The following is a 15,774-nucleotide window of genomic DNA, read 5'->3' as shown; positions in this document are numbered from 1 at the left end:
TTATAGCTTCACATAAAGAAAGTTATATGATGAATGTTTACAATGTTACAACTGAATGTGGAATGGCATAGCCAAAATTCTCAACCTTATATGTCATTTTATAAAGGAAAAACTAAATTACAATGCATAATACCACCTAAGAAACTATATTTAAGATAAATTCTATCGTCATGCTGCTCCAAAAGCAGGAAATTTCCCTTTTGTATTCATATAAAGATGTGTCTTGAATCTAGCTTTATTATAATACCCTTCCCTACATGCAAGTGGCCTGACAGAAACTGTAAAAATACTGCATGATTTTTCTTGCAATAAGCTACTTTACACACTGGATCAATATGCAGTTTTAGATAATGGCCATAGTTAATCTGTATAAATTATTCTGTAAATACAATGTCCTAACCTCAAGCACAGGGTAGATTGCTGGTCTTCAGTGGGCACTTCTGCATTTGCACATCTGTCCTTTTGGATGAACAAATCTATGGTTTACTGATTCAAGGCTGAGGAAGGTGAGAGACCTGTTATATTACTACATAGTAGTTAAGTTTAACTATAATATACTAAACTACTGTTAGAAAATACCTAATTGTGCATTAACAAGAGACTGAGGGGAGCAAAAATAAAGGCTACCATTTTCACACACTGCTGCTTAGATGTTCACAGTTTGAAACACAACTTCTGTCTGGCCAAACACTTTCTTTCTTGAACATTTATTAACTTAAAAAAATAATATGAATTACCAAAAGAAAGAAGTCATCTGTGACATTGGAGTTCATGTTTCCAAACAAAAACTACTCTGAGTCAAAGCATCAGCAGGAGTCTTAGAATGCTAGACAGAAATAAACTAGGTAATAAAATGCCATTATGTTCAGCAATGCACAAATCTTCTGGATTGACAAGCCTGGACTATTTTGTTAGAACAAAGGATGGTATTCCTTTAAATCTGCCCCTTAAAGGGAAAGCACCCAATTTAGGCCTGAATTTACAGAATAATTTCCAAGATTTTACATAGGTTGCTCTGGATATACAGTGACAAGCAAACCAGAATGGGGTCAAAAATCAGATGTTAAAATAGTAATTTTGACTTGGACAAGAGTCTCGTGAAACACTTTTCTTCCTTTAGGTTCTTGGTGAAATGCTTGTATTTTCCATATTGGTCTTTTATCTTCCTCTTTCTGTTGTTCATCTACTGTTAGTCATGTCATCTACCAAAAAAAAAAAATCAAACGATCCTGTTCGTTTGAGCTCAAACTCTGTTTCATGCATATTTATTGATGAAGAAATACTCCTGGCATGAAAAGAAACTAAATACTTGCTCATTTCAACCATTGGGAGCTTTCACAGTACAGTATTATAGTACTTAAAAACATTAATCTTTGTATTAACCATAGAGCTTTCCTAACAAATAACAGATTAGTCACTTCAGACATGGAGCAGCATGAGAGAGATTCCAAATACCGCTTGGCGTTCTTACTACCTGCTTTACAATTCCATATATTTTATTTGTGAGAATCGAACAGGAGTACAGTAAAAACAAAACAATAAAATTGGGGAAGAAACCCATTGTATGAACAAACTCTTTTACGAAAAGTTGAAGCATAGATGCAAAAAACAAGACTGAGATGAAAAAAATTGTCCCAGATGAAAAAATAAGACATACAATAAAAAAAAATTTCAAAAAATCAGAAAAAAAGTGTTGAATCAAACTGTTTCCTGCAATGCTGGAGTTCCTTGATGTAGTGTGATTACTAAATATAGTATTTTACTAATCTCAGCAGGGAGCTGGCTAACTGCATGCCCGTCAGATGTTTTTAATGGTCACCCCCTGTGGAACAAATCTAAGGAGTGCATGAAAAACACCCACATTTTAAAAAGCCCCCTTGCTAGATCATTAAGGAAAGATAAAGGCCTGTACATTTGGATGTGATATATAACACAATCATTGTGTCAAGAAAACATATGTTTGATTAACGCGCCTCAGGTTCATTAATCGCTGTGTCTGCTTCACAGCAGTGGGCAAAGGTTCCACTGTAGCTACTGCACGGAAGGGTAAAGACACTCGGTAGCTTAAAGACTGACAGTTCAGCAGTAAATCTTGAGCTATTCCAACATGCTCCTCTCTTACAGAGTTTGAATAGCAGCTGTATCGTAGTCTTAAATCTTCATTAAAATACAGTCCAAGGGTTTAGACTAAGAAATAAGCCATTACTCGTACCATAAATAGGTAACAACAAGCAGACTAAATCATTGTCACGGGTTACTGCGGCAGTATTTTATGTTCCTGACTATAGTAAAGCAGACACTTGATATCTATAGAAACATGTGAAGCACAAATAAGAGTGAAAAAAATTATTTGATACAGTTCCCAAAGAGAATATATAAAATATCTCCTAAATGCAAAACAAGTTTATCATCTGAGCCAAAGAAGCTTGTACATCCTTTTTTCTCATGCCATTTAGATATCGTCTGAATTCTGAGCCTCTGTTTCAGTGATGCAGGAGATCTGGAAAGTTTGGCCATACATTATGCACAGTCAAGCAAGGGAGACCCAGCTCCATCCAACCTCTGGATCTGATGTTTGGATCTAATTAAGAGAGAATTAGCTAACACTGCTGCTGTTGCAGCAGCATACAGGATAGTCAGACCAGTAAGGTGCTTATTGTTTACCTTCCATCTGTTAAACCTTAACCCAGATATGTATTTATAAAGACTGTTCCTGTGGAGCACACAGAATTGTTTAGGTCAGAAAAGACCTTTAAGATCATCAAGTCCAACCATTAACCTAGCCCTGCCAAGTCCACCACTAAAACATTTCCCCAAGCACCACATCTACATATCTTTTAAATACCTCCAGGGATGGTGACTCAACCACTTCCCTGGGCAGCCTGTTCCAATGCTTGACAACCCATTTGGTGAAGAAATTTTTCCCAATATCCAACCTAAACCTTCCCTGATGCAGCTTGAAGCCATTTCCTCTTCTCCTATCACTTCTTACCTGGGAGAAGAGAATGACACCCACCTCACTACAACCTCCTTTCAGAGAGCGATAAGGTCTCCCCTCAGCCTCCTCTTCTCCAGGCTAAACAACGACAGTTCCCTCAACCACTCCTCATAAGACTTGTTCTCCAGGCCCTTCACCAGCTTCATTGCCCTTCTTTGGACACACTCCAGCACCATAATGTCCCTCTTGTACTGAGGGGCCCAAAACTGAACACAGGATTCGAGGTGCGGCCTCACCAGCGCCGAGTACAGGGGCACGATCACCTCCCTGCTCCTGCTGGCCAAACTATTCCTGATACAAGCCAGGATGCTGTTGGCCTTCTTGGCCACCTGGGCACACTGCTGGCTCATGTTCAGCCAGCTGTCAACCAGCACCCCCAGGTCCTTTTCTGCCAGGCAGCTTTCCAGCCACTCTTCCCCAGGCCTGTAGCATTGCATGGGGTTGTTGTGACCCAAGTGCAGGACCCAGCACTGAGCTTTCTTGAACCTCATACAATTGGCCTCGCCATAATTGATCCAGCCTGTTAAGATCCCTCTGTACATCCTTCCTACCCTCCAGCACTTCAACGCTCCCACCCAACTTGGTGTCATCTGCAAACTTACTGAGGGTGCACTTGATCCCCTTGTCCAGACCATTGATAAAGATATTAAACAAGACTGGCCCCAATACTGAGCCCTGGGGAATCCCACTTGTGACCAGCCACCAATTGGATTTAGCTCCACTCACCACAACTCTTTGGGCCTGGCCATCCAGCCAGTTTTTCACTCAGCAAAGAGTACACCCATCCAAGCCCTGAGCAGCCAGTTTCTCCAGGAGACTGCTGTGGGAAATGGTGTCAAAGGCTTTACTAAACTCCAGGTAGACAACATCCACAGCCTTTCCCTCACTATTAAAGACTGAGGCAAAGAAGACATTAAGTACCTCAGCCTTTTCCTCATCCTTTGTCACTATGTTTCCCCCTGCCTCCAATAAAGGATGGAGATTCTTCTTAGCCCTCCTTTTGTTGCTGATCTATTTATAGAAGCATTTTTCATTGTCTTTTATGGCAATATCCAGATTAAGTTCTAGCTGGGCTTTGGCCCTTCTAATTTTCTCCTTGCATAACCTCACAATATCCTTGTAGTCCTCCTGAGTTGACTACTCCTTCTTCCAAAGGTCATAAACTCTCATTTTTTTCCTGAATTCCAGATAAAGCTCTCTGTTCAGCCAGGCTGGTCGTCTTCCCTGCTGGCTCGTCTTTTGGTACATGGGGACGGCCTGCTTCTGTGCCTTTCAGATTTCCTTTTTGAAGAATGCCCAGCCTTCCTGGACTCCTTTGCCCTTCAGGACTGCCTCCCAAGGGACTCTGTCAAACAGGCTCCTAAACAGACCAAAGTCTGCCCTCTGGAAGTCCAAGGCAGAAGTTCTGCTGACCCCCCTCCTTACTTCTCCAAGAATCAAATACTCTGTCATTTCATGATCTCTATGCTCAAGATGGCCTCCAACCATCACATCACCCACAAGTCCTCCTCTGTTCAGAAACAACAGGTCCAGCGGGGCAAGCAATTGTGTAACCAAACATACAAAGCAAGCAACTATATTTTCAATAGCTGGCATTCAAGGGTGCAAAGAGACTTGTTTATCTGCTAGGAAAGCTAAAATTAGGAGGGAGGACATGGCTTACTACAAAAAATCACACTTATGTTCAGGAATACCTTGCTACCCTGTTCACTTCCTCTATACTGTAACTAAGATATGTATTCTTTTGTAGACACAGTAGAGAGTAGTTTGACTACAGTGATCTAAAACACTGAATAGAATCCTAAAAAAAAAAACACATGAAAAACATGATAAAAATAATTATTGAGAAATTAAAACACTGCAAAGCATTACAAAAAAAAGTAAATTATAGCTGATGGGTTTTGCAGAAACAACTTCTCTGCCTCTGATCTGTTCACCCATAATTTTCCAGGTAAATACTGTATTTTCAGGGAGAGGAGTTGTAATTAATTTTATAATTCACAGCCAAAGGTAATATGAAAAACTGGGAACCCTGGGATCTCCTGTTTTCATCACATGGCCTAAAAAAAGGAGGGACGTGAGGGAGTTTGTGTTCCGCTAATAAAATAAACAGAGGATGAGCAAGGTATGGAGCATCTGTGGAGGAGACTCAGGTGTCTTGGGTATCATCCTGACCAACTGACTACAGAGAGAGAGGAACTCAGTTTGGAGAGGGAAAATAGTTTGGGTTTAAAATCACTTTCTAGCAAAAGCATCGATAGCTATAAGATTTCATGTACACTCTTTTTCATTATAAGATTGTCACTGGAGTGAAGAGTGAAGCAAGCATTAACAAATGCTCTGTTTACAAATTACATGTGAAAGCCCCAAAAGCTGCGTTAATGATGAGGGAACAGGGTCACTGTGGAACTGTGAGTACAAAACTGGCTGCCTGAGTTTGCTGAAAAGCCTGATGCTGATACAGGCACTGGCTTTGTGCACTAACCTAGATACAGGACAGTATGCGGAAAGAACCACCCTTTTTTAATTAAAACAAGAAACAATCATTTCATTTCTGAAAATTATTCTGCTTCATTGTGTTCCCAATTCTGAATGAGACTGAAGGAGACAACAGCCAAAAAAACCTCTGAAAGCCTCGGCTTCAAGTCACAGTGAGAGGAATAAACTGTAACTTGTCTCTTTTCTCCTTCTTCACCGTTTCTTGTTCTCTTTTTAAGGGCTTTTGCCTGAGACCTGAGTTCCCTTATTATAATTAAATCTAAACCCCAGTCTGCTATGAATTCACCATTGCACCTTCACATTTTTGCCAGCTGAAACTTCCAGTCTTTCAAAGTTTTGGCTGTATTCCAAGCCAAGGTCCGTAGCTAAGTTATCAAGTCACGTTAGGATTTACTTAGAATTTGGCAGGGAATGCAGCCCAGTGCATTTAGTACTGGCTGCAGTATTTTGAGAGATCCTGACAGCTTTTAAACTTTCTTATACGTAAACCCCCTAAATTCTAAAATTCGTTATGAAAATGTAATTCACATTTTTTCCATGGACCAAGTTACATGCAGGGATACGTGGAAGGATTTTAATGGTTATTTGCAAGATGCTGAGGAGAAAAGCTAAAAAGTTACTGAGGTGACATCCACACCACACCTGGGGACCCACACAACACCATTAGCCAATTTTTCTCCATTTACCTTCTTTCCTTTCAGAAACGGAAACAAAAAAGAAGCACCTGGCTGTCTCTGGAGGCAAGAAGAGAAAACTTCAGCAGCACTTGAACAAAGGGCTTTCTTCCTTGTAAGGAGAGAGGTAATGATGGCCAGAATCGAAGAAAGCTAGTTTAGTCAGATTTCTGGCCAGAAGCCAGGTAGTTGGAGACCTCACGTCAGAAAATTTACTGCCCCTTGTAGCTAGATTTGCATGTTTTCCTAATTCTGTATGCTCTTAAATTAATTCAAAAACATTCTCCCTGCAGTATGCTCTGTGAATGAATATACTACGTTTCCAGACTTACATATCTTTCCTTATAGAAACTGATATGAGAATGATCCTTACAGTTACTTTTTTGCAGAATGACTATTGCTATGTTGGCTTCCTTTGAGGTCAAAAATAGCATGGTATGGACTAGATGGTCTATAGTCAGCAGAAAGATTTCTGAAATAAATGGAAACTAATAATAAACACACTTTTTGTAGATCTACTCTGGGTCACTGCCATCAACTATGGTACTGCCTACCTTCTCTCTGAAGTTAGTTGATTAAAAACCTTATAAAACAGAACACAATGAAGTCCAGGTGCTTTGATTTTTACATGAAGCTCCCTCAAGCACAATTCTTGCTATCAGCTTGCTCTGTTTTATCTCTCCCTCTATTTCACATTCCCAACATGTTTCCTTACTTTTGGCTAGTCGTGTATAAATTAGGGTTTGAAGACCTTGAAGTCCTTACCTACACAACATAGTCATTTGGTTTAAAGTTGGTTTTCAGTCTAAAAGGACATCTGCAAGTTTCTGAGAGCCAGGCAAGGACTCTCAGTTAACAGGTTGCCTGGTATTGTGCAAATCACAGATGACACTAAAATTATCAATAAATTCCTGACCCACTGCCTTGCTTGGAGGAAACTTCTTTCCCTGTTAACCTGTATTACCTTTACAGCAAAAATAGCAGCTGTCTTGAATAAATGGGGAAGTTTTGCAGCAAATAACCTGATAAAAGAGTGTAAGTTTTCTTCAGAACACAAAGATGTTAAATTAACACAGATAAAAGGAGTTCTCCTATTTCCTGACTTCTGCCCATTGGTACATGACTATAAAGATGCCAGTGAAATGTAGAAAGCTGTACTGGTTTTGGCTTCTTTTTGCTCTTCAGAGCAGCTTGTACAGTGCTATGTTTTGGATTTTTGATCAAAACAGCATTGTTAGCAGTGCTTACACAGAGTCAAGGCCTTTTCTGCTTCTCACCTCACCCACCAGTGAGTGGGCTGGGGGTGCACAAGAAGCTGGGAGGGGACACAGCTGGGACAGTGACCCCAGCTGACCAAAGGGATATTCCACACCGTATGACGTCATGCTCAGCATATAAACCTGGGTGAAGATGGACAAAGGGGGACGTTTGGAGTTATGGCGTTTGTCTTCCCAGGTAACCATTAAGCATGATGGAGCCCTGCTTTCCCGGAGATGGCTGAACACCTGCCTGCCCATGGGAAGTAGTGAATGAATCCCTTGTTTTGCTTTGCTTCTGCGCAGAGCTTTGCTTTACCTATTAAACTGTCTTTATCTCAACCCAGGAGTTTTTGCACTTTACCCTTCCTGTTCTCTCCCCATCCCACTGGGCAGGGTGAGCGAGTAGGTGTGTGGGGCTGAGCTGTCTGCCGGGGATAACCCGTAACAGTCTTTTCTGGCACCTGATGTGGGATATGAAGTATTCAAGATAACATCAGATTTGATCAGAGTATTCTAGATCAAATTTATAGCTGTTTAGCTACTAATTGGCAGGCCCCTGTGCTTGCCATGGGGCTTGCTTGCTTTGCTGTATATTTGAGTCTAGTACTTGTGAGTGGATTCTTTTTGCTTCTGCTGTTTCTTGTACTCCTCATCACTGTATTCATCTCTGCCCGGGAGTGTACTGATAACAGCAATGGGCTGGCAGATGGCCAGGGAATTGCTGCTGCTCCTGTGCTGCTGTCCTGGGCAGGCTGGAACTCAAATCTAGGGTACAGTGACCGTGGATAAGTCCACGCTGGAGCAGGCACATCCAGAGCATATGTGGCTGTGGAGTAGTCTGGGCCAGAGAAGGTACACCCCTGAAGGAACTGTGGCCCATGGGTAAAGTCACACTGGAGCAGGTACTTGCCTACGGGACAGTGGCCTGTGGATAAGCCCAAGCTGAAGCAGGGGCAAGGGGAGGAGTTCATTGTAATGTTAAACCCTATGGCCTAGTCCAAAGGGATGAAGAGAGGAGATTGTAATGGAAATACCTCTTAATTGTTGTAACCCATGATTTGAGTTGCATTTCATAGGAAGTACTATAAGCAGGAACCACCTAAACCAACGGAGGACAAGCCTCACAAGAAGTAATGAAGGTATACCAGTGAACCAACCTGAGCAGACTTTGGTGCCAAGTAACTCCACACAACACACCACCTCTCTCCTGACCTGAGTAACTCCCATAACAGATGTAGCCCAAGTCATGGACTACATGAACTCAAGGGACATTTGTGGACTTTTTAAAGGGGTGGCCCATAGACTACGGGAATGGTATCTATATGGTTAATCAGGATCTGTTGGATAGTGTGGGATCTGAGCATGATGTAAATGTTATGGAATAAGGGGAGGTGAATATACCGGTTTTGGCTGGGATGGAGTTAATTTTCTTCAGAGCAGCTTATATGGTGCTATGTTTTGGATTTGTGACCAAAACAGTGTTGTTAGCACACCCAGTGTGTGTAAGCAGTGCTTACACAGAGTCTTGCCTTTTCTGCTTCTCGCCCCACCCCACCAGTGAGGAGGCCGGGGTGCACTAGAAGCTGGGAGGGGACACAGCTGATCCTAACTGACCAAAGGGATATCCCACACCATATGATGTCATGCTCAGCAATAAAAGCAGTGGAAAAGAAGAAGGAAGTGGGGGGTGTTCAGAGTTACGGTGTCTTCCTTCCCAAGTAACCATTTTGCATGATGGAGCCTGCTTTCCTGGAGATGGCTGAATGCTTGCCTGCCAATGGGAACTAGTGAATGAATTCCTTCTTCTGCTTTGCTTGCACATGCAGCTTTTGTCTTTATCTCAACCCACGAGTTTTCTCACTCTTGCCTTCTGACTCTTTCTCTTATCCCTCTAAGGGGAGCGACCAAGCAGCTGTGTGGGCCTTAGGCTGCCCACTGGGGTTAACTCACAGCAAAAGTCTGCAGTAATTTGAACATTAGGCAATAGTTTGGTAATTGGTGAAAGTGGAAACTTCTATTAGAAAAAAAAAACAAACACAACATCCAGAGGAGACAGAAACTGAGATAATGAGGACTCTGTCAACCCTTTCTACAGGTGTTTATACTCCCTGCGGATAAGAGACAAACATTGCTGTTGAGATTATTGTACTGGCCACTGAGCATGCCATAGTACAAACACACAGGAAGATAATACCTTTCTGCAAAAGGCCATATTTCAATACTTTCAGTGACGACTGAGCATAACATCATTCCAGATGTAATTTTACAGAAACCAATGTGACCAATGAGTAGGTACAGTGCTAGTGAACTTGACTATGACCTAAGGCACCAGGAGAGGAACCAAAAGCCTGATTCCACAGCTCATTTTGCAGAAGCAGGTATAGATAATACATGGCAACAAGGTCACTCTTGAGCTACTTAAAGGGGTTTAATGAATACTTATTTTTAATTCCCACTGCCCTTTGACTGTTAACATTAAGGTAAATCAGCTGATTACAGTTGTCTCTGGGCCTGACTCTCCACTACTATTTAAGAACAATTTCACTAATATTTGTAGTCTGGTCAATCCTGCTGGGAAAGAAGTCTCTAACGCCTTGGCAGAGAGGGTCTAGATACAGTTATATACATAGAATTACAGGGGGGCTTGACCACTAATGTGGATGAAGCAATATTTGCTTTAACAGCCTTATTTCAAAAGTATTCTCTAACATTATTCTACCAATGTTTTCATTTTTTAAATATCCTAATTTTTCCTGTTCTTTGGAAATAAAATCTTCTTCAAAGAAGCATTTATATAAAAAAAGCTTGCTGACATAGCCTTCAAATCAGTTTTACACTAATGATGCCAGGAAAGCTGATGTTATAATTTCAAAAGCTTCCTTTAATTATTGTTCATTTTTTCTAATTTGAATGAGTGATGAGACTTTTGTACTCCCCAGAACTAGCCCGTTTGCAGGGATTCCGGTCCCAAGCTGACAGTGGCCACAAACCTTTCTACAGCTGACATGTTCAAGGACAGAACAGTATCATCTGAGTTTACATTCTAGTTTTTAGCACTTGCTCAGACTAGCTTAAACTTGCTCTCCCTCATTGGTTTTAGCTGGAGACTTGCTAAAACATACCTTTTGATTCATTCATCTGCTGAGAACTTTGAAAATAGGCTCTCTCTGACATCTAATGCTATAATTACAACTATATTCATTATAATAGATTCAGTACATAGAACCCTTCCTCCCCTAAACACAGTAAAATTTTACTTTTTTGTTTTCCTCAAAAGTGATTTGAGGCAATCTGAGGAAAATCACGTCAGCCATTCATGACTCATAAGAGATGTTTGGGTTTTGCCCAGTTTACCACAGCTTAGCTCTATTTCACCCCTAAATAAATGATCATTTGAACACAATCACCACAAAATGATTGAACTTCTAACTACAACTTTTGTAGTGTAGGCTCAGTAGATAACTCCTGAGGAAGAGTGGAGGTGAACCACATAGTGGGGGGCCACTTTATGCAAAGCAATGAGTCACGAGAAAGGCTGAAAGAAGCAAAGAGAAGTTGCTGCTTTCTATCCTGAGAGAGGAATGGAAATGAACACAACAACAGAAATGATCTTTATCATCTGTTGTAAAAACTGTGACAGGACTTTTGGGATGGGAAGGTACTCTCTAGTCCATCAGAGACCAAGGGACAGGAAATGCCCACTGATTTTCTGGGAAACCACAGAAACTTCATTTTAAAGTGCTGCTTCAAAGCACTGTATTGAAGCTTTCACCTCCATCACAGCATTCTTAGTCTATTTACATTTCTTTCCATGGGCCTCCTCAGTAGGGAGATTCTGCTGAGAACGAGATGCTGATACTGAGCATTTCTCAGAATGCTTTCACCTTAATTCTACTCACCAGAACAACAACAACAAAATCTCATAATTCCCTTTACTGTAGCTACTTGAATCTAGAATCAATGGGGAATGCATGGGGTTTTCTTCATGCTTGTTTTTCTCTCTAACCTTGCAATCCGTACCAATGAATTCTTGCAATCTGCAAAGCTGATTCAGAGATTTATGACCTGCAAGAGCTCAAAAGACTGGTAAATGTCTGCTGTAGCCACCTTCTCCTTCATATTTATCATAGCTTTTTTTGTGAATGTGACAAGTTTATGGAAAATTTTGACGTGCAGTCCTGCTGCTGAAATCCATAACTGGAATGTCACTCTGTTGCCTTCAGAGACACAACAATTTGTACAAGTAAACGATCTGGCCTTAGTTTTCCAGTCCTAAGATATACTTAAGATCATCAGAAAGAAATATTTTGGTGTGCTGGCAAAGACTGATGAAACTTCAGTTGAAAAATGTCCTGCTTGTTGTGGGAAGAGAAAAAAGATAGACTGAAATGGGATAAGATGTTGCTTTTACTGAGGTGAAAACCAGCTGCAGAGGAAAGCAAGAAGAAGGGAAATAGCTAATGTCACGACTCCCAGAGCACTGTTGCAACTTAAGTATGCATACTTCAGTGGGTCATGTAATGAACAGAACTAATGAAAGGAAAGCTGCTTCCATCTAATGAAATCCAATTAATTTTAATTTAACTAAGTAAGCACCATTTCTTAATTGTGACCTGCTTTGGAAAAAAACTTCCAATTTGAAATTGTTATTTCAGCCATCATCAATGAGTTGGCACACTTGGACACAAAATGTTAATGAAGGAAGGTAAAGGCAATTGCATCAAATTTCAAGATGTGAAAGTTATGATGGTAATGATTTGTATTTCAACTATTTTCTTCAGGCTTAACCCTGAATCCCTCACTCATTCCTTTTGTATTAAAAATTTCCACTGAACTAAAATCTGATTTTCATGGCTGTGCTAGGAGATTTGCTGGAGAAAGAGTTTCAGGCCCAAACTCTTTATCATTAAAAAGACCAAGAACTCTTTGACTATCATGAACACTGTCAACAAATTCTGACAGTGAATTTAATATTGGTTAAAGAGAAAGAGATCTCAGGTAAAAGCAGGGTTGGGATTCACAAACCTTCGCAAACGCAGACGGGAAGGATGTGAAGGTCACTCACTGTCCTTTGCTCGGGAAGCCAGGGGCCAGTTCTGTGGTGCTGTGCTCATTAGCAGCCCCAGCTAAATCTGAGAGACCAGGAGATGGTCGCAGCATGGCCTAAGCTATGACTGACGGCTGTTTCACATACTACACCGAGTCTAAAGAAGCCAGACTTGCCCCTTTTTGCTCTTCCTGTCAATGACTACATCCTTCAGTGAGAGAAGTGAGCAGACACCAAGGAAAGCACCATTATCAATCACACCTGAATGACAACCCACAGCACATAAAGACATGTCTGCATCAGACAACACAGTACTGGGCAGAAGCCTTAAAGGTATGACTGACTTCAGACAATGAGTTCACAGTGTGGCACAACAGCTTAAATTTGCAAAACACTATGTAGGGTGCCCAGGCTTACAAGTGAACTGGAAGCCAGGCACCTAATACACCCAGGTGTCTGTGAAAATCCCAAGCAGCATCTACCTTTTTTTAGACTATTTTACACCTCTAAATGGCTTCCTATTAGCATCCACAGTGCCTGACAATTTTGAAAATGGTATTTAGGTGCTTTTTAAAGTTTGACCTGATCCAAGAAATCTGCAATTGCATACAGATGAGACCAAAACTATAGCTATTTCCTTAAATTCACTGAGGGTTGAATTTCCCTGAAATTTTCCTTGCGTATGTATCTCAGTAGTGAGTTCCAGGCACTCCTAGACTGATTTCCAAATCCATCCTCCAACGAAGCAAAATGAGTGGTTGTTTTGTGTAAAACCACTGTAGGGAAAGGTTTGAGCTCAGTGTCAACCCTCATGCAAAGTGTGGAAATATAGTCTAGGCCCACCACTGCTGACAATTCAAAACCACGTGCTGAAATGTAGGGGCCACAAGTAAAGCTAAAACCACTAAACAAATGCAGAGGAGATAAAAAACAAGATATAAATGGTGTAACCATTGCAATCAAAGGAATACCTCACGTAGAAACTATATCCTGTGTGAGGTTTCATTATGTAGCCACTACGGAGAAGAAGTTAAGGTCTCTAAGTCCTGCCAATGCAGCGAGCCAAGTATGGCTGCAGCCACGCACCGAGACTGACTGTGGGCACTCAGTCATGGCTTTTTAAATTTTACCATCTTTGCTTCATGGAAACTCCCAGCAGAATTTCCTACTGGACTACCTGCAACTTGTGTTTTGCCTCAGTAAAAACCGGACACTCAAATTTTTCATGTGTAAACAGCTTCTCTATATGTTTCCATTTAAACAAACTCTTTGAATAACTTACTGCACTTAAACAGTCAGCAAAAATAACTATAACTTTCCTAATCTAGTTACAAAACAATGGCCAAAATACCACATAGTCACTTAAAAATCACAATTTTACCAAAGCTGAATTTTCCTTTAAACAATCTCCGGGTAAAGTCTGCAAAACAATTAACTGGTAGATTGTATTCATAAATGTGAAGCAAGCACTAATAATGCTTTATTCAGAGTTTGTAAAGGCTTGCTTGAAGTATTTGTGTTTAATTACCACTGGTAATTTGAAGCCTGAGCCTTGATAGTATCCAAGCTAAACACCTGTTTTTCAGTGACACCGAGCTACTGCTTATGAATTACAAATATCTTTAGAATAATAAGCCATAAACATAAAAATGTAATTTTTTAGCACTTTTCCATACATTGGTCCCAATAACTCTTAATATCAAGGGCTTACAATAGAACATGGCTGAGGTCATATACAAACAGTTTAGAAGAATTTGAATTAAATAACCACATTGTAAAAAACGTGTCCCCTGCAGCTAAAGAAGTTCAAAAAACCATTCAAATAAGCAAATAACATTTTTTTACATTTACAAATGAAACATCATATGAGTATTTATTGATTTTTTTAAAAATTCAAAAATACATTGTAACAGAACAGAATGTATACGTTCTTCAATGAAAGACAAAACTATGGTTATCATCCGGACCAGAATACAAATACATGCTAACAATTTAAAAATCATTTTGGGTCATTCAGGAAACATGAAACAAGCTAGCTGTTTGCAAATGCAGTAGTTTTCTACTTAGTAAATATGCCTGAGAAAGTTAACCTGTAAAGATATCGGCTTTTAAACTCTTCAACACAAAGAGCTTTCTAGGCTGAAATGGTGAAGGGACCTGTGATATGCACCTGACAGGCCACTGAGCCATTTCCCACAGAGATTCTGTTCACTGCTCCACCTCGGCTCAGCCACCCAGCAGTGGCAGAGTTTCACATCAATACCAGGCTTATTCAAGCGAGGTGTTAAAAAGCATGCTAAGATGATGTAAAACCATCAGTTACATACACAGCGGATAGATGTTAATAATCGAGATTCTCTACCAAACTCCTTGGTTTGTATCAGGGCCAAGTAAAAAGTAGTAGTCTAGTTTGTGGATGAAACGGATTATGATTTTTGGCTCAAGGTAAGACCCTTTAAAAACAATTTCTACATAAGCATCTAGAATCAAAGCATGAAAAAAAACCAGGACAAACACAACTAATCATTTTACAGTAACCACATACTGTAGGCAAGTAGGAATCAAAACAGTAATATAAATTGTGCATCGGTTCTATGAAAATAAAGTGTTACTAGTAGACACAAGCAATCTGACAAGATGTGAAAGCGAGCAGTGAAAACTTCACGGATTGAATTTCTTTTCATCGGAATTCATCTGTTTCTACTGCAGGCAGATAACAAATGGAACTCAGGAAAACTGAATTCCTATTAGCAGCTTAACTCTACTACAGTGAGGCTTAGGCTTTTACCATTTCTTGCATTAAGAGACATTCAAACTAATGAATCAAAAATGACATTTTAAAAATGAAGACCGAAAGAAAGCTGAATGTACATTTTAGACAGAAACAGCATTAGGTCAAATGCACAACTGGTGATATCTGATGTACGCAAATGTAATTTAACTATGCTGCTTATGCCGACAGAACATCTGACACTATTTCTCAAATTCTAGCAGCCTCTTTTAAATCACTTCCAACAACTGTATACTTTGTAAATTACATGGGCTTTGATGAAAAAATTCATTACCAGGCATGCAAAAATTCTAACAGAAACCTCCCATTTCCAGAATTTAGTTACATGATCAAATTACATGTGCTAGAACATATGAAACCAACTTTTCAAATGAAACAAATTCACAACTCGGAAAAGAAAAAAAAAAAAAAAACAAACAAAAACCCAAAACCTATGACAGGAAAAAGAGTGTTTCTACATAGCTGGTCCTATCCTCCAATGGTGCAACACAGTAAAATGAGCTACT

The 15,774-nt window shown here is 40.2% G+C and overlaps 1 protein-coding gene across 5 annotated transcripts in view; it reads right to left on the bottom strand.

The window, feature by feature from the left end:
- The window catches only part of STAU2 (staufen double-stranded RNA binding protein 2), a 178,923-nt gene that overhangs the window by 66,446 nt on the left and 96,703 nt on the right, over nucleotides 1–15,774 (bottom strand). The window lies entirely within an intron of this gene.

Source organism: Phalacrocorax carbo, chromosome 2 (assembly GCF_963921805.1).
Source record: "Phalacrocorax carbo chromosome 2, bPhaCar2.1, whole genome shotgun sequence".
Taxonomy (NCBI): Eukaryota; Metazoa; Chordata; class Aves; order Suliformes; family Phalacrocoracidae; genus Phalacrocorax; species Phalacrocorax carbo.
This window is presented reverse-complemented; position numbering and strand designations above follow the sequence as displayed.